Consider the following 20,096-nt stretch of genomic DNA (forward strand, 5'->3'; position numbering starts at 1 on the left):
GTCGTCCCCTTCTCCTCCCGCTTTCAATCTTTCCCAGCATCAGGGTCTTTTCCAATGAGTCACTTCTTTCCATCAGGTGGCCAAAGCATTGGAACTTCTTACACTCATCTTAGAGCTGGTGTAGAGTGAATCTGGGAAAAATTACTTGGAGCTGCTTCTCACTGCCTTCTCTTCTACTTCTGAGCCTGGGGGTGGGAGTGGGTCGCCGAGGGATGCAAGAGCTGGGTAATGTGTTACAGAAATGTGGCCTTCTTTGTGCTTAATGATGATAGCAGTCTCATTTAGTACAGAGCGTGAGCTGTGCTAGAAATATTAATCCTTCTGAGGCAGCCAAGACGTTCCCCTCACTGGCCTGTTAATCAGCCTCAGAAAAGCCGGAGGATCTCTCGCTAAGTTAGTGAAATATCACGAAGAATAATGACAGTGTGTAAAAATAGCCAGAGAACAGAACAGCGGGTCAAAAGAGTTAATGTGTGTTGTGCAATCCAGAAAGCCTGTGCAAGCTTCCTTTTCTTTCCAAAGATCCTCCGTGGCATCTTTCCCTGGGTTCCCGCCGTATCTGTGAGGGGAGCTGGTGAGATGGTGCAGTCACCGATGATGACCCCAGGGACTCACAACGCAGCATTTCTCTCATTCTTGCAACGTGTCACTGCAAGTTGGCCCGAGGTCACTGCAAGTTGGCTCGAGGCCCCTGCTGTTGTAGTCACGTGGGGACCGAGGTAGGTGGAGATGAGGAGGGTGGGCGGAAAATGACAACCTTGCCCTCAAGTCTCCTCCTGCTGTGTTACATTTCTCATCTTCGTGGGGGAGACATGTCACCTGGCCAGACCCGAGTTCAGCTGGGTGGGGATGTTTAATCCTTCCCCATGGCAAAGAGATGGGGAGACAATGGAAACAGTGACAGACTTTATCTTCCTGGGCTCCAAAATCACTGCAGATGGTGACTGCAGCCATGAAATGAAAAGACGCTTGCTCCTTGGAAGAAAAGCTATGACCAACCCAGACAGCATATTAAAAAGCAGAGACGTGACTTTGCTGACAAAGGTCCATCTAGCCAAAGCTATGTTTTTTTCCAGTAGTCAGGTATGGATGTGAGAGTTGGACTACAAAGAAAGCAAATTCCCCCATTTTAAAGGAATTTGTACTCCTCCGATGATGACAAAGATGGAATGCTTTTCTACCCAACATTGAGAATCGTATGTGTTTATTCTCCCACGTTTTCCTGTTCTTGTCTGCGTAGGACTGTGTAGAAGGGAACACAGGATGTTCACGTCCGTGAATGCAACAGAAACGTCATTCCAAATTGCACTGGAGACAGAGGCCATCTGGTCAGGTAAGTAAGTCAGGATGGGAGTGTGCAGCTGGTTTCTGCAGCAGCTGGAATCGAGGATTTGAAGCCCCCGGTTGTCACGGACATGGCTCATCCGTCGTCTCTGCCTCCCTTCCGAGGCAGCTGTCTGCCCTCTCACCAGAGCCGCTGGCCCTGCCCAGCAGTGGACACGGAGGCCAGCGTGTCCCAGGCTTAGGTCGTTAGCTATGCCGACGGGGAGGATTCCATCCGGCCCAGGGGGCCTGACTTGGTCCTCACCGGCACCTTCGGGAGCAACCAGTGGCGGGTGCCTTGTGCTGCGTGCTCGCTAAGTTGCTTTAGCCGTGTCTGACTCTTTGCGACCCCATGGATCATAGCCTGCCAGGCTCCACTGTCCAAGGCATTCTCCAGGCAAGAGAGAGTGGGTTGCCTTCCTCTAGGGGATCTTCCCGACCCAGGGATCGAACCTGGGTCTTCTGCATGGCAGGCAGATTCTTTACCGTCTAAGCCATCAGGGGTCAAAGGGCCTTGTGTTTACTCTTAAGAGATGCTGCCAAGTGACCTTCAGAATTGATCCCACCCCACCCCACCCTAATGGATCCAGGCTCAAGGAAACTTCTTTCACATATCATCATTAAGTGGATAGAACTCACTGTGTCACTCAATTTTTATCCCCCAAGCAGAAACCTGGATTTCGTTATATTTTTAATTTCGCTAGTCACTAGTTAGGTTGGACATCCGTCCCTCTTTCTCAGCCCTGTCTCCTGTAAAGTGGCCATTTGTCTCTGCTCCTTTTTTGGTCTGTTCTGTTGAACTGTCAGCTGGCTTTCCCACAGATTTGGGACAGTTCTTTAGATATGGGGCACATTAATCCCTTTGGGGTTTTTTGTGTTTTTTTTGGTAATGTTTTCCCTTATTGTTCTTGTAATTTTAAAGATGTTTTAAATCGTGGAAGGATTGATGGTTTTTCCAGTGGTCATGTATGGCTGTGAGAGCTGGACCATAAAGAAGGCTGAGCACCAAAGAATTGATGCTTTCAAACGGTGGTGCTGGAGAAGACTCCTGAGAGTCCCTTGGACAGCAAGAGATCCAACCAGTCCATCCTAAAGGAAATCAACCCTGAATATTCATTGGAAAGACTGATGTTGAAACTCCAATACCTTGGCCACCAGATGTGAAGAGCTGACCCTGATGCTGGGAAAGATTGAGGGCAAGAGGAGAAGGGGACGACAGAGGAGGAGATGGTTGGATGGCATCACCGACTCAATGGACGTGAGTTTTCGAAAACTAGGAGACAGTGAAGGACAGGGAAGCCTGGCGTGCTGCAGTCCACAGGGTCACAAAGAGTCAGACACGAGTTAGCGACTGAACCCCAAATACGCTAAAATCTATAGATCTTTCCCGTGTGATTTCTTCTCCTGCTTTTACGCAGAGCAGTTCTTTGCACAGACTTGTACGGCTTCACTGTCAGCATTGAGCATTTTCATCTATCAGGCTGAGTTCTAACTCTGGTGGCCTCTGGCGTCAAGATCAGGGTTTGGCAAGCTTTCTCCGCAAAGGGCCCGACGGTAACTATTTTAAGTTTTGAGGGCGGTAGGGCCCTGTGGCAACGATTTAACTCTGCCCTGTTGTAGCCGGGATGCAACCACAGACAACACCTAAATGAAAATGGGCATGTCTGGGTTCCAATTAAACATTATTATTATTTTACAGAAAGAGGCACCAGAGTGTAGTTGGACAACCCTTGGACTAGATGGAGACAAGAGGAAAATCTCCTATTCAGATGGACTACTGAGGCACCCTGGTGTCGTTTACTTGGAGAGAAACGGTGAATACAGAGCTGTCATTACAAAAGTTAAACAGACCATGCTCCATTAATGCTTCCTTCAGAACAGTGTTTCACATAATGCACTCGACAAATAACATGGTTATGTGACTGTATGTGGGCGTCCCAGGTGGTGCTAAGGGTAAAGAACCCACCTGCTACTGCAGGAGACTAAAGTGATGTGGGTTCGGTCCCTGGGTCCGGAAGATCCCTTGGAGAAGGGAATGGAAACCCACTCCAGTATTCTTGCTTGGGCAATCCCATGGACAGAGGACCCTGGCGGGCTATAGTCCACAAACCAGGTTGCAAAGAGTCGGACACAACTGAAGCGACTTAGCAGGCATGCATGCGACTTGTGAGCCCTATTTCTTTCTAGGCATTTGGGTCTGAGATTGTTCCATTTGTCAAAACACAAATCCATGACTGCAGTTGCGAGGGGCCTGGTACATTTCTCAGGCTGGCTGGCTGAGAGTCTATTTTTTTTTTTTTTTTTTGCCAAGAAAAAGAAACACAGATACGGTGTATTCTGCTGACCTGGGGAAACTGGGGACTTCAGATGAAGGGGGATTAGCGGTCGTTTTAGGAAATGAACATCTCCGTGACGATTAATGGAAAGGCATTCATGGAATTCGTGAAATGTAACTGCAAATGCACCCTCTCTGAAAAAACTCTCACTGGGCTCACTGGAATGGTTACAGGTAGATTAGACCACAGGCTGTTCTGTTGCCAGCATCGTGTCAGACGCAGGTCCCTTCTGAAGTCTTCTCGGTTGGTCAAGGGAGCCCTGAAGAGTCAATGGTGGTGAGGTTTGGGAACCTCTGGGTGAGGTGTCACCTGGAATATTGCAAACACATACAGCCAGAGCTCCTGGTCCCTGGTTGTCTATATGAGGGGTGTTATGTGTTCAGTCGTGTCTGACTCTTTGCGACCGCATGGACTGTTAGCCCGCCAGGATCCTCAGTCTGTGGGATTCTCCAGGCAAGAATGCTGGAGTGGGTTGCCATTTCCTCCTCCAGGGGATCTTCCCGACCCAGGGACTGAACCCAGGTCTCCTGGGTTGCAGGCGGATTCTTTAGCAGCTGAGCCACAAGGGAAGCCCAGGAATCCTGGCGTGGGTTGCCATTTCCTCCTCCAGCGGCTCTTCCCGAGTCAGGTATCGAGCCCACGTCTCCTGCATTGGCAGGCAGACTCTCTACCTTCTAAGCCACCAGGGAAGCCCGACAGGTACCACGCAGTCTGCCGGATGAATGAATGTATTCCCGGCCGCATGTCAGTCCTCTGCATCAGACTGTCCGGGGAGTGGCTGCCGGGAGCCTGCACACACAGGAACCCTTTGTGACCCTTCTCAGGTATCCGTGCCATCCGACAGGCCCTCATGCAGGGTCTCAGGTCCCACGGTGAGTCTCATCAACTGGAGGAGCTACTCCTCAGACTTATCCATCTCATGTCCTGGGCAAAGATTGTTGGCGATGTTTGTGTCTCATGCTACAGAATGACTCAATGGAAAAACTGACCGTGTGTTTTCAACTTAATTCCACCTTCCTTGCTCGGTTGCTACAACCATATCGAAATTCTGTGTCTAAAATGTTCCGGCAGGTTACTGAGACCAGGATTGTGACTAAAATTAACTCTGATCGTCCACGTTCTCTTTATGTTACTCCTCATCTCTCTTGGTCAAATGAACCTCGTTACTTTCGGAAACCAAAAATACAAAAGAGAAGCACAAACCAATCAAGCAACAATAAACATTTTTTTAAAATTGCTTTTATTTATTTTTTTAAAGAATGAAAATTCTGCACCACTATCTGTGATAGCACCAGGCTTGGGAGAGGGGGAAAATGAATTAGGCGTGACAATTTTTTTTTTCTCTTGCATGATTCTTTTGATCATATTTTCTTAGTAGTATTGGTTCAAAGGGAAATCATAGTGCTTGCATGTTGAACGGCACCTCGCGTAAATTAAATTGACCTGGAGTTGTTAAAAGTATTTAGAGACTGTTATAACACGACATGCTTTCTTAAATATTTGTGTTTTCATCTGTCTTCCTAATTGGGCTCTCAGCTGCTGGAAGGCCGCTCACGTCTTCTTCGTCCCCCGCCTGGCATGCCATCTGCCCCTTCACGTAGCATCCTCTGAGGCCTGATGCTTGTGGGGAGGAATGAACGTCTTCATGGAAAATTCCAGCTCATCTACACATCAGCTACCTTTGATTGAAAAGTGCATCTCTCCTGCTCTGAGAGGAACGCTGTTGTCTATTCTACATCTTAAAAAAGAAATCCAGAAGCTGAAATCTGACTGTACGGCTCTCAGACAACCCGCATTTCCACAGTGCAGTAACACCCTCACGTCACCCTGCCTACATCACACTTGGGTGTTTGAATGCCAGCTGATGAGAGCTCATTTTAAACTCTCTTGCTTTAAAAACATTTTTTTTTCTTTTTTCTCGAAAGAGTTCCCTTTCTGCATCCCAACAGTTTGATTTCTCTTTCAATTCTGGTGGGCTGACATCCTCAGAGATGTTTTGTTTCTGCCATTACTTAGGGAAGGGGATGAAATGATCGGATCTTATTTACAGTCTCTATCTGATAAAGATGGCTTTGCCATAAAAGAAGCAAATGGTAAAAGACAAGAAGTACAAGACACTGGGTCTTAAAGTCATCCTGCTAAATAAAACCAAATGAAAAGAACTCAGTTCTGGGTTGCTAACTTGGGGAACAGCCAGCTGCAGGTGACTCTGTTGAGGACAGAGGTAAGGAGCAGATGTCCTGGTGAATTTTTCAAGTGAGTGTGTAAGATAATCTTCAAAAGTCAAGTTTAAAATTCCCTGCTTAACTTTTTGTAACCCTTCTGGCCGTTGTATAGCCCAACTATTGTTGTACAAATAGCCTTAGCAAGTCCTTCTTCCAACAACACAAATACCTCTCTTCTCCTGATAAAATCTCATTTTAAGTAGGCTGAACGGACTTCAGGTTTTTTTCCCCTGCCCAGAGTACATTTTTTACCCCTGCTTTACCTTTTCTTGTTTGCTTTATCAAGGTATAATTTGCATGCAGTAAAATTCACTCTTTCTTAAGTGTGCAGTTCAGTTCAGAAATCTTCAAACTGTATACAGGCTGTGGGTCCAAACTGGCCCACAGATTGTTTTGTGAATAAAGTTTTATTGGAACACAGCCACTCCTGCTCATTGACATATTGTCAATGGCCACTTTCGTGCGGCCATGGCAGACCTGAGTACTTGCTACAGTCTTGGTCTGCAAAGGCAAAGTACATTTGTTCTCTAGACCTTTACATAAATTCTACAATCTTGACTGAAAAAGAAAGTGAGTAGCCCAGCTGCCCCCGACTCTTTGCAATCCCATGGACAATCTTGGCTACAGTTCTGCAACTTTTGACCAATTAACAGTCATGTAACTACCACCATGATTAAGATTTAAAAATTTTTCATTGCTCTTAACACTTAAGGAAACTAAGCTACTTCAAGATGATGCTGTGACTGTGCTGCACTCAATAGGCCAGCAAATTTGGAAAACTCAACAGTGGCCACAGGACTGGAAAAGGCCAGTTTTCATTCCAGCCCCAAAGAAGGGCAATGCCAAAGAATGTTCAAACTACTGCATAATTGCACTCATATCACACGCTAGCAAAGTAATGCACAAAATTCTCCAAGCCAGGCTTCAACAGTACGTGAACCAAGAACTTCCAGATGCTCAAGCTGGATTTAGAAAAGGCAGAGGAACCAGAGATCAGACTACCAACATCCGCTGGATCTTTGAAAAAGTAAGAGAGTTCCAGAAAAATATCTACTTCTGCTTTAGTGACTATGCCAAAGCCTTTGACTGTGTGGATCACAACAAACTGTGGAACATTCTTCAAGAGATGGGACTACCAGACCACCTTACCTGCCTCCTAAAAAATCTGTATGTAGGTCAGGAAGCAACAGTCAGAACAGGACATGGAAAAATGGACTGGTTCCAAATCTGGAAAGGAGTATGCCAAGGTTATAAATTGTCACCCTGTTTATTTAACTTATATGCAGAGTACATAATGTGAAATGCCAGGCTGGAGGAAGCACAAGATGGAATCAAGATTGCTGGGAGAAATATCAATAACCTCAGATATGTAGAAGACACCACCCTTATGGCAGAAAGTGAAGAAGAAAGTGAAAGAAAAAAGTGAAAAAGCTGACTTAAAACTCAACATTCAGAAAACTAAGATCATGGCATCTGGTCTCATCACTTCATGGCAAATAGATGGGGAAACAGTGGAAACAGTGGCTGACTTTGTTTTTCTGGGCTCCAAAATCACTGCAGATGGTGACTGCAGCCATGAAATTAAAAGATGCTTGCTCTTTTTGGAAGGAAAGCTATGACCAACCTAGACAGCATATTAAAAAACAGAGACATCACTTTGCCAACAAAGGTCCATCTAGTCAAAGCTGTGGTTTTTCCAGTAGTCATGTATGGATGGGAGAGTTGGACTATCAAGAAAGCTGAGTGCCGAAGAGTGGATGCTTTTGAACTGTGGTGTTGGAGAAGACTCTTGAGAGTCCCTTGGAGTGCAAGGAGACCCAACCAGTCCATCCTAAAGGAAATCAGTCCTGAATGTTCATTGGAAGGACTGATGTTGAAGCTGAGACTCCAATCCTTTGGCCACCTGGTGGGAAGAACTGACTCATTGGAAAAGACCCTGATGCTGGGAAAGATTGAGGGCAGGAGGAGAAGGGGGAGACAGAGGATGAGATGGTTGGATGGCATCACCGACTCGATGGACATGAGTTTGAGCAAGCTCCATGAGTTGGTGATGGACAGGGAAGCCTGGCATGCTGCAGTCCGTGGGGTCACAAAGAGTCGGACACGACTGAAGTGACTGATGGTTTTTGGTAAGAAATGGTTTTAGAGAAGTAAAATTTTATTCTCTGTTTCAAACTGCACTTAGGGTTTAGACATTTTAAATCCTTGCTGCTGCTGCTGCTAAGTCACTTCAGTCGTGTCCGACTCTATGCGACCCCATAGACGGTTGCCCACCAGGCTCCCCAGCACACACTATATCCTGGATATTTGTGGTTTTTCCAGCTGGGATTCCCCACTTCTCTCCCTGACAGAACCCTGATTTCCTATTGAGGAATTTAACCCTCCACTGTTTTCTCGTCTGATGTGTGGGTGGGCTGGATCCTGGTCGAAGCTCCTTCTATGGTTGCTGGTCCCGGGATCAGCTGGGATCAGTCCCAGTGATCCAGGGATGGCTGTATGACAGAGTCAATGGCACGCAAGGGCTCTGGGCAATGGTTTGCCATTGTGGGATGAAAGCAGCCATGGACAACATGTGAATGAGTAGGAGTGTCCCTGTTCCAATAAAGTTTTATTTACACAGCAAGCAGTGGGCCAGGCTGGACCCGCATGCTGTATATAGTTGGAAGATTTCTGAACTACACATGAACAAGGGATGCTGCCTGAAAAGATTGTTTGCTCTTGGACCTGAATGAGGAAGTATCTTGAACGCCTGGCACCCACGGGAGCCCAAGATGGAGGTCTGGTGTGAGAGTGAGACTCATGCCCAGGCTGGTTGGGCAGAGCTGAGAACTGCACAGAAAAACCAGCTCCTGGTTCTGTTGAGTTCGTGAGCCCAGATTCCAGCCTTGCCTCTCTCTAGACTTAACTGCTGGGTTTCCCAAGTGACGCGAGTGGGAAAGAACCCTTAAGAAACACAGGTTCGATCCCTGGCTCAGGAAGATCCCCTGGAGAAGGGCATGGCAGCCCACTTTAGTATTCTTGCCTGGAGAATCCCAAGGAGAGAGGAGCTTGGTGGATTACAGTCCCCAGGGTCTCGAAGAGTCAGACATGACTGATGTGACTTAGCACACACAGCACAGACTTACTCCTGGACTGCTCCAGCAAGCTCCCTTGCGTGTGGAAGTTTGTTGGAAAAGGCATCTCTGTTCCTTGTAACTAAATAAGTCTAAATGATGCCCACTGTGTAACCCTCATGATAAAAACACCCGATATACAGACTTACGCTATAGGTGAGGGTTTTATAACAGAACCTAGCTTTCTGAAAACAGAACTTGCCTAATAATTTCTTATCTGTTAATCAAACTCTCATTCATTCTTTCCTTAACCTACTATTTATTGGAGAAGTGCGGCAAGGCAGGAGACTGCATAGTGGCCAAAATGGACACTCTGTATTTTGAGGAAGTCCAATGGGTTTATAGCTCCAAACTGCAAAGGTGTACTAGTTCATGAGCCCTGAGTGCGAAGGTCCATCTAGTCAAAGCTGTGGTTTTTCCAGTAGCCATATATGGATGTGAGAGTTGGACTATAAAGAAAGCTGAACGCTGAAGAATTGATGCTTTTGAATGGTGGTGTTGGAGAAGACTCTTGAGAGTCCTTTGGACTGCAAGGGACTCCAACTAGTCCATCCTAAAGGAAATCAGTCCTGAATGTTCATTGGAAGGACTGATGCTGAAGCTGAAGCTCCAATACTTTGGCCACGTGATGCAAAGAGCCGACTCATTGGAAAAGACCCTGATGCTGGGAGGGATTGAGGGCAGGAGGAGAAGGGGACGACAGAGGATGAGATGGTTGGATGGCATCATTGACTCAGTGGACATGGGTTTGAGTAAACTCTGTGAGTTGGTGATGGAGAGGGAGGCCTGGCGTGCTCTAGTCCATGGCGTCGCAAAGAGTCGGACACGACTGAGAGAATAAACTGAGCTGAGCTGAGTGGTATGGAGAAAGATGGAAGAAGGGAAGGCAAGAGATGGCAGAGGAGAGAAGGTAAGATGTCATAGAGGTGGCAGAGAAGGTCTTGTTGAGAAGACAGCCCTGGAAGGCAGCTCTGACCTGCAGAGTCCCAGGGCCTGTTTCACTATGAATGTGGCAAAGTGCAGTGACGGTCACGTCTCCAGCTTTGCCGGGCAGAAGTCACTGCGCTCAGGCTTTCTCTAGTTTTGGCGAGTGAGGGCTACTCTTCTTTGGGGTGTCCAGGATTCTCATTGTGGTGGCTTCTTTGATTGCAGGCCACGGGCTCTAGAGTACACAGGATTCAGTATTTGTACCTCAAGGACCCGGTTGCTTCACAGCATGTGGGATCATCCCGGACTAGGACTCGAACCTGTGTCCCCCGTGTAGGCAGGCAGGTTCCCAACCACTAGACCACCAAGCAAGTCCACTACCTGATTACTTTTTTACAGCTGAATAATGTTGCATTGGACTGATACGACACATTTTGTTCAGCTGATGGACATTTGGACATTTTAGCCGCCAGGAACATTCGTGAGTTTTTGTGTGGACACAGGCATTCAGTTTTCTGGGGTAAATACAAGAAGTGGAACTGCTGAGCTGAGAAGTGTTCTGAAACTGAGTGAGACTGGGCCTTTGCTTAAAGGGAAGTACCTGGTCCAAATACATTCTGTCTTTATAGCAAGGAAAGTGAAAAGGAAAGTGAAGTCGCTCAGTTGTGTCCGACTCTTTGTGACCCCATGGACTGTAGCCCGCCAGGCTCCTCCATCCATGGGATTTTCCAGGCAAGAATGCTGGAGTTGGTTGCCATTTCCTTTTCCAGGAGATATTCCTGACCCAGGGATTCAATCTGGGTTTCCCACATTGTAGGCAGACGCTTTACCATCTGAACCACCAGGGAAGTCATAGCTTCACATTATATTGAGGGCTGCAGCTTGCATCATTTTGTAAAGGACAGAGGCATAAATGATAAATAATGGCACATGGAATATGACAGTCTACCACCTCAAAGAAATATTGTTTATGGAGCTTGGAGAACCAAGTATTGAGGGCAGTTTTGTTTTGAAAAGAATGCTATGATCAATGTGGTTTTTGTTCCTCATGTTTATATTAAAAGAAAAGCGAAAAAAATTTATTTTAATTAAAAAAGAAAAAGGTCCAGAGAGAGACAGAAGAAGGGAGTGTCTGTGTGACTAAGTTTTTGCTTTTAATCCACTCCTTAGAAGAGAGATGATGAATATGACTCTTTCTGGGAAGTTCTTTCATCCAAGAGTAAAGAATTTTGTAGCTGCTACCCAGTGAAGCATCGCAGGTCAGCCTGACACCCAGGGACCTCCCCAGAGAGCAGGAGCTGGGCTGGTTCTTGTCTGTGGCGGACTTGACTTCCCTTACGGAGTCCTCATGGCTCTGAGGAGGTCTGAGAAGAGTCGTTTTGGGGAATACACACACTTGACATCCTGCTCTGTTTTCCCTCTGGACGTGTGTAAAAATGTCAGACTGCGCCCCCGTCCAATGGCACCCAGCTTCCCCCCATGGAGCTGTCGGCGGCACGCAGAGATTAATCATCGGCAACTGTTTATTTAGATGTGGAGGTCAAGTGCTGAGGAAATCCTCAGTCTCCTGACTCTTTTTTTTTTCTCGATTCTGCAAGCCACGGATTCTTTGCCCTTCTTTTCTGCAGAACTTATGAAACCAAGTCAATGGAAGAACATGGTGAGAGGCCAACCCTGGTCTGCGGCAGTTATATGGCAAGAAGAAAAAAAGAAGGAGTGAGTAACAGGCCTTGATGGAAAGAGGTCTTCACGGATGCCACGTAACTGGCAGACTCAGTCAATGAAAATCCGCCCTAGTCTGTCCTCACATCACAGTGCTGTTGGTAAGTCGCTAAGCTGTGTCTGACTCTCGGTGACCCCGTGGACTGCAGCACACCAGGCTCCTCTGGCCTCTGTTATCTTCTGGAGTTTGCTCAAACTCACATCCATCGAGTCAGCGATGCCATCTAACCATCTCATCCTCTGTCGCCTCCCTTATCCTTTTGCCTTCCGTCTTCACCAGCATCAAGGCCTTTTCCAAAGAGCTGGCTCTTTGGATTAAGTGGCCAGAGCCATTTGTGCTTCAGCTTTAGCATGAGTCCTTCCAATGGATATTCAGGGTTGATTTCCTTTAGAGTGGACCGGTCTGATCTCCGTGCTTTCCAAGGGACTCTCAAGAGTCTCCTCCAGCATCACAGTTCAAAAGCATCCATTTTTTTGGCGCTCACAGTGAGGTCTCATAAATGACTGCTCTAATTTAGGAATCATCCAGGAATTCACGTTTTTCTCATCCTCCATCCTGGTAATTTATGAAAGAATAAGCACACGAATTCGTCAACTGTCATCTGGAAACGGGCAAACAGGTATTACCACGGATCTTCTAAACTGTGGATCTAGCACCTTGTAGGTGTTTTCATGCGTATCACATTTGGTGGGTGGGGGGGAAGGAGTCTTTTTCTTTCTCCTCGATTATTTCTCATGCCTTTGCCCAGGACACTTATGGGACTGCAACAGAATGAAATCATCTCTCTTGTGTGGGGCTGTGGGACGGACTGCCAGGAAGAAAACGTTTCAGCACAGGCGCCGTGTAGCAACAGCTGCCTGGATGGAAAATTCCCGAGTCTTTTCTGTTGCAATGTTTTCCGTTTTTATACATGCGAGGAAATGTGCGCTTAACTGAACTCAGCTGTTTGAAAAATTCACAGAAAATAGGAGATAATACCTGGTCTTTGCCATGTAAGCGATTTTAAGTAAGAGCAGGAGAGATGTGTTCATTTTAAATAGTTTTTTTTTTTATGAAATACATATGCTATTTTGTGACTCTTGTCCTCTTGTGAAAGTCGCTCAGTCATGTCTGACTCTTTGCGATGCCATGGACTATACAGTCCGTGGAATTCCCCAGGCCAGAATACTGGAGTGGGTAGCTTTTCCCTTTCTCCAGGGGATCTTCCCAACCCAAGGATTGAACCCAGGTCTCCTGCATTGCAGGTGGATTCTTTACCAGCTGAGCAACAAAGGAAGCCCAAAAATACTGGAGTGGGTAGCCTTTCCCTTCTCCAGTGCATCATCCTGACCCAGGAATTGAACCTTGGTCTCCTGCATTGCAGGCAGATTCTTTACCAATGGAGATATTAGGGAAGCCCCATTTTGTGACTAGTACTGTGCCAAAACTGAGGGAGATTTAAGCAGCGGAATGTTTACATTCTGATTGATACAATGAGACACGTGTGTCTGAAAAAAATATAGCTTTTTTAAAAAAAATGAGGAGAAAATGAGAGATCACAGTAGGATAATTTCATGGTTTATCAAAGCAGCAAGTTTTGAGCTGCACTTTGAGGATGGATAAGAGGTATTTTGGAGAATACATACAGAAAAGTATATATATGTATATATCTTCAGGGTATAGAGCTTGCTGACTTTTTACACCTGATCTGATCAGCACAGATCTGATTAGCACACAGATCAAGAAAAGAACGTTCCTGGCACCCTGGAACTCTCCCCCACCCCTGTCCCTTTCTGTGACTACCTGTCTCCACTTCTTTGAACAACATAAATGAACTGTGCTCCCCTCTGTACTTTCTATATATTGAATGACATAAAAGGCACCTGTTAGGAATGAGCTATGTTGTTTTGTTTCTGGAGGACTCACGATGTGAGACACAAATGTTGTTTGTTTTCGTCGCCGCGTAGTATTCTGTGGTATAATATAACCCCGTTTTCCCACTTCACCATTGATGGGATTTCTGGCGTTCCCAGTTTGAGGGAACTTTGAAATTGTGCTGCTTAACCTACTAGAGTGCCTGTCTTTTTGGTGAAAATATGTGCATGCTTTTGTTGGGTATGTGTTTACCCAGAAGTAGGAAAGTAAAAGAAAGTGAAGTCGCTCAGTCGTGTCCAACTTTTTGCGACCTCATGGACTGTAGCCTACCAGGCTCCTCCATCCAAGACCCAGGAGTAGGAGTGGTCCATTTTAGTAGATATGAAAGTGGAAGTGTTAAGTTGCTCAGTCATGTCCAACTCTTGGGATCTTATGATGGAGTGTCACCTGCCAGGTTCCTCTGTCCATGGGGATTCTCCAGGCAAGAATACTGGAGTGGGTTGCCATGCCCTCCTCCAGGGGATCTTCCCGACCCAGGGTTTGAACCTGGACTTCCTGTATTGCAGGTAAATTCTTTACCAACTGAGCTAGTCGGTAATATTAATTTAACATTATATTAAATTTAATATAATATTAAATAGAGTACTATTAAAATTAATAATATTAAATAACTAAAGACTATTTAACATTAAATCAGTGAATAAAACAAAAACTGAACTGAAACCTCAATTCTGTCACCCTGGCCACTTATCCACACTGGGGAGCAGCTGCTATGTTAGCACAGAATGTCTGCGTTCCCGCTGAGAGTCCTAGCGGGCACTGGAGGAGAGGATAAAATGCTGAAGGGAGGGGTGAGGACTGGCTTAAACACATACATGTGCAGTCTGTCGCATCCCGTCTTGGCGGTTACTATAAAAATGTCTGGTCTTTGATCAAAGTTGCAGCCTTGCTGTAGGAACATTATTTGTTCCTGGTTTTTAAGCATTTCAGTCATGTCTCAAAGATGTTTCCTACATTTTGTTTTCTTTCACACATTATTATTATTGCTTTTTTTTTTTTCCTGGCTGTGAAATAGAATCTGGGTGGTTAGGCCATTTCCCACAAAGTCAAAAACCATCGATCATGACTTAGTACTACATGTTGATTTATGGTTCGTGTGTGAACAAATAACTTGCCCATAAAAACGCTGTCTGGAACCGAGGCCTCCTGGCCCCCTCTGCAGGGTAGGGTGAGGTCAGCGGCTGGCCTGGCCACTCCTGTCTGAGGGCTTGCTGCCGAAAACCTCCAGTCGGCCTGGGACGGGAAGCGAAAGAACTAATAGAGGAACAAACAAGAGAGATCCTTCTTTTCTTTTTCCCTGTTCATCCTTTAAAGAAAGATCTTTTTGATTAGGAAAATATTCTTAGATTTTTGCATGCCCTGGAGATTTTTGTATGTTGTTGAAAAGCTGTAATATATTCTGCTCTTCAAGGTGTTTTCTTTATCAGAATGAAACAAGCTTCTTCTGGTGAGCTCGAATCAATACAACCATAACTCCAACAGAATCCTCTCTTCCTTCTTAGAACTTATTCCCTTTTGGTTCAGCATAAAATGAAAACAAAGTCCCAATGACATGCTAGTTGTATCATGTGTGTTTTGGTCATTGATTCATCCAAGAATTTTTGAAGTAAAGTGAAAGTCAACTTTGCTCAGTCGTTTCTGACTCTTTGTGACCCCCATGGACTATACAGTCCGTGGAATTCTCCAGGTCAGAATACTGGAGTGGGTAGCCTTTCCCTTCTCCAGGGCATCTTCCCAACCCAGGAATCAAACCGGGGTCTCCTGCATTGCAGGCAAATTCTTTCCTGAGTACTTATCACTGACCAAAGACTGAATTTGGTGAATTGATCTACATTTGGGATTGTGGTGAACACTCAAACAGGTCTATCCCCTATTCTCATGGCCCTTATAATATAGAAGGGGAAACCAGTATTTTAAGAAAGCAAAAACTAAATGGCCACAGAAAAATGTGTCATAGTTGGCAAAGACTGAATTGCCAGGAAAATGGAGGTCAGCTGGGCGAGAACATTCTGATGTTGCATAAAAAGTGGTAGAAAAAGTGTGAAATAAAGGGGCACCGGCTTTGGGGGTCAAGGCATCTGAATTTCCTTCCTGGTGTACCAGTTACCTGATGCTGGTGCAGAACAAATAGCTCCCTAGCAGCTTAAAACAACAAATGTTTGCTATCTCATCATTTCCAGGGGCAGGAATTTGGGGGCAACTAACCCTGGAGAAGGGAAAGGCTACCCACTCCAGGATTGTGGCCTGGAGGAGTCCATGGACTGTATAGTCCATGGGGTCCCAAAGAGTCGGACACATGACTGAGGGCCATTCACTTTAACTTCAGCTGTGGTTGAGACACAGGCTCGTTTCTGAGACTGCCGTTGGGATGTCAGCTGCCGCTGGAGGCATCCGGTGCCTTACTGAGGCTGGAGGATCTGCTCTGAGGATGGCTTCTTTGCACGACTTTTGGTCGGAGGCCTCTCTGCTCTGGCGTCTGGCTGAAAGCCTGAACCTCACCAAGTGGTCCTGACTGGTGGACCACTCTGGTATCTTTGGAGCATGGCAGTCGACTTCCCTGGAGGGAGGGGTTCAGGACTGAAGCCTCACATGACTGAGGCTTGAAAAGCCACAAACCTTGGCTTCACCCTTAACCTACTGGTTACATCACGCACTCGAGGGAAGGGGAACCCAGCTCCACTTCTGAAGGGGGAGATACCACAGAATTGGTGGACACGTTTCAAATCCACGGCGCCTACCCTGCCGTCATTTTTCTCTAGCTGTGGGATGGAGAGTTTTCTCGGGTGAGAGGTACATTGAATGATACCCACCCCCACGAGGCTGCTGGGAGGATTCAGTGAGATACCTTAAGTGAAGTTTGGCAAATTCTCACGCGTTATGCGAAGGTTGGTCATTTAGGAAAGAGCAGAGAGAGACATGGAGCGTATCCAGCGACTCAAGTGGCAAAGAATCCGCCTGCCATGCAGGAGTGCGAAAGACACGGGTTTGATCCCTGGGTCGGGAAGATGCCCTGGAGGAGGGCATGGCAACCCACCCCAGTATTCTTGCCTGAAGAATCCCATGGACAGAGGAGCCTGGTGGGATAGGGTCCATCGGGTCGAAGAATCGGACATGATTGAAGCAACTGAGTGTGCACACACAGAGACACATGGAGCCTCAAGCTTACAAAGTTCCCCTTTGTTTAGTTGAGGTCATTTGCTGAACAATGAAGAGAATCCTTGATGATGCAACAATGATCTGGGCTGTGGAATGCTTTCTTCGCCATTTTCAACCTCATTCTCTTTTATCAGGAGTCCAGTGTGATACAGGTTGGAGCCCTTCAACCTGCCTTTGCTTGAACCAGTTTTTAACTCTTTGCATCTCTGTTCTGAGTAGATTCCCTGATGCGACTTTTCTAATCATGAATTCCTTTCTTGGCTGTTTTCAGCGAAGAGAAGCTTCCGTCTTCTCCCCTCCCTGTCCCCAGGATGCTTAATTTGTTTTTCCCACCCACCTGCTATTTTTCTTCACTCCCGACATTTGCTTCCATTCATAGATGCTGCTGATCTCTGCACACCAGGGGTTTACAAGCTGAAAGCGTCACAGCAACACAGACATGCAGAGAGGGGATGGCAAAGAAACAACTGTCGACAATGAAAGAGGGAGCCCTGCTGAAGAAGAGCAACTATTAATGCCTCAGCATCACACAGAGTCAGTGCATCCCTGAACCATCCTGAGGGTTATCTATGAGCGCCTCATGTCTGCTGGTGTCTTCCTGATCACCTTCAGTACTGACAAGGAGTAGTGATGCTCTGAATCCCGGTTGGAATATGTGAACACACTAGTTGTTATGCAGCGTGAACGCACTAGTTGTTATCTCTTACTATCCGCTTTCTGCGTTCCTGCGTGGCTCCGGTTTTTCTCGTCTGTAAGCCACTAGTGTGCAGAGGTCAGCAACATCATCTGATCGGGCTTCGGTGCGGGTTTGCCCTCCTGTGAGTGATGGACTTCGCATCTGTTGACATCCTGAGTTCCGCCCATGATCCCTGTGTTTTTAGCAAGAGTGCTTACATGCCTGTTTTTGGACAGCTGTATATCTCTCCAAATACTGGCCATTTTTGACCTGTCCTCTGTGAACCTCACTTCCCCCTTTCTTCCCCAAGGGCAGTGTCAAAAAGGATGAGAGAAGCGCCTGAGGACTGACACAGGGCTGCAACAGAAACCTCCTAACGCGAGGTTCTTGGCTCATTCAATCTTTACGGAGATCATGCCCTGGTCTTTGCTAGTGGGTTAGCGGTCAAGAATCTGCCTGCCAATGTAGGAGACGTGGGTTCGATCCCTGGGTCGGGAAGATCCGTTGGAGAAGCAAACGGCAACCCACTCCAGTATTCTTCCCTGGGAAATTTCCTGGACAGGGAAGCCTGGCGTGCTGCAGTCTGTGGGATCACAAAGACTCGGACAGGGCTGAGCAACCAAACCACCATAACGACCCTGTTCTTAAGAATTGACTCTTCTCTGCCAAGCGCTATCTGTCTGAAGGAAACAAGGCATGGGTGTTATTATTTCCAGAACGCACTGTTAGCATTTCTGAAATGACTGGACTTCCCCACGCCTGCCAGATTCCTTTAGGCTTCTGTAACGACAGCCGCTGGGGATACGGCTCTGGGCGTACACATTGCTATCAAGAAATAAGCAAGACAGGCTCTCCGTTGAGAGACTGTTCACCCACTCTAGTGGACTTAAGTGCCTTGATGCTTCTTCTGCGCCATCTACTAGAAGTCAGAAGATCTGGACATCTAATATTATGAGCTTTGCTATCAACTAACAGGGATTTGGGGGCAGGGAATCCAGGGTCAGCATCACGACTGCAAAGCTCAACTCCTGGCTTACAGTGTGTTTGCTGGATGACAAAGGGAAAAAAATTAAAGGTAGGATGGTGGGTAATTTAGTCCTTAAAGGTAGGATCGTGGATAATTTAGTCCATTTGTTTAACCTTCAGACTCACTGTTTGCAAAATGAGATAACTGCATCAATGCTCTTTAGAGACTTTGCAATTACTTTTTATAAAAAAGATTTTAAATTAAATTTTCAGATACGTGGTGGATATCTCAGGGAGAAAAAAAAACTCATGGAGAGATGTCAGTCAACAACTGCAGTGCTGCACTGTAGTTAAGTTTTATCCAGGGATGTTTTCTCAGAAAGTAACGTTTTTCAGGAACGTACATAAACCAAAGATGATATTTTTTTGAATTAACATTATCACCATTCTTCTTCTTCTCTTCCTAAGGTGCTTGACTGTGGAAAGCAGCTACAGAATTCACCTGTGTTGTGCTTAGGCGTTGTGATCCCACTCAGGTACCTTCAGGGGGGCAACATTTTAATAATTGGACAGTTCCTCTGTGATCATTTCCCCCTTGGTGGCGGTGGTGGTTGTTTAGTCACTAAGTCATGCCCAATTCTGCAACCCCATGGACTGTAGCCCGCCAGCCTCCTCTGTCCATGGGATTTCCCAGGCAAGAAGAGTACAGTGGGTTGCTATTCCTTTCTTTAATCCCTGGAAGTGGTATCTTTCCCACCCAGGGACTGAACCCCTGTCTCCTGCATCGGCAAGAGGGTTCTTTACCACTGAGCCGCCAGAGAAGCCCTAACCCCTTACGTTCATTCTAATTATTTTCCCTGTTCGGTGAGTCTTTATAAATCTGCCCAGTAACAGTTTGCTGAGTCCCCAGCACGAAGGAATTGAACCAACTGTTTATCGGTTAACACCTATGTAGGTTTCCCATAGACAGATTGCCAATAGAAGGCAATCTCACTCTCCAATGTCCAAATAGCTAAGTTTTCCCCAGTTGCATATTTGCTGTTAATTTCTGTAGACGAACGTGTTTCAGAAACTGATTCTCATTGTGAATTGCCCACTGCGTGTGTCTCATCTTGAAACTGATGGAGAATGTGTACGATGTTATACAGAACGCCGGAATAGGTGAGACTAGAACAGTGAACTCTGTATTGATGCTGCCTGAAATCTGACATTGACCCATACAGCCTAGCCCTTTTCTCCAAGCATTGCCTAGTTGCTCTGTAACACAGGGAGGTCAACTGGGTACTCTGTGACAATCTAGAGGGGCGGGATGCGGAGGGGGGGTTTGAGAGGGAGGGGACACGTGTACACTTGTAGCTGATTCATGCTGCGGTGTGGCAGAGGCCAACACCACACCGTAAAGCAATTATCCTTCAATTAAAAAGAAGTTCTAAAAAATGTAAATCGGAAAAAAAAGGCACTCTGCTTTTAGAATCGCTTCTGTACCTGAATTAGACAAGTACTTGAGTTTTCAGTTAGTCTTATAAACTGGGAAACCCCTTTTGGATGTATTTATACACATATAAATACATATAAATATATACACACACACATACACACACACACACACACACACATATACACATTGAGTATATATAGCAGTGGCACTGATACCTTTGTTAAGTTCAGTTCAGTTCAGTTGCTCAGTCATGTTCGACTCTTTGTGACCCCATGGACTGCAGCACACCAGGCCTCCCT

At 46.2% G+C, this 20,096-nt stretch overlaps 1 long non-coding RNA gene across 1 annotated transcript; it reads left to right on the forward strand.

The window, feature by feature from the left end:
- The first annotated feature begins 527 nt into the window (after window positions 1-527).
- Window positions 528-18,625, forward strand: LOC139033260 (uncharacterized). Its single transcript, XR_011485866.1, has 2 exons — window positions 528-1,333; window positions 17,097-18,625. It is a non-coding gene; the product is annotated as an uncharacterized lncRNA (long non-coding RNA).
- The last annotated feature ends 1,471 nt before the right edge of the window (window positions 18,626-20,096 follow it).

Source organism: Odocoileus virginianus, chromosome Y (genome assembly GCF_023699985.2).
Source record: "Odocoileus virginianus isolate 20LAN1187 ecotype Illinois chromosome Y, Ovbor_1.2, whole genome shotgun sequence".
Classification (NCBI taxonomy): Eukaryota; Metazoa; Chordata; class Mammalia; order Artiodactyla; family Cervidae; genus Odocoileus; species Odocoileus virginianus.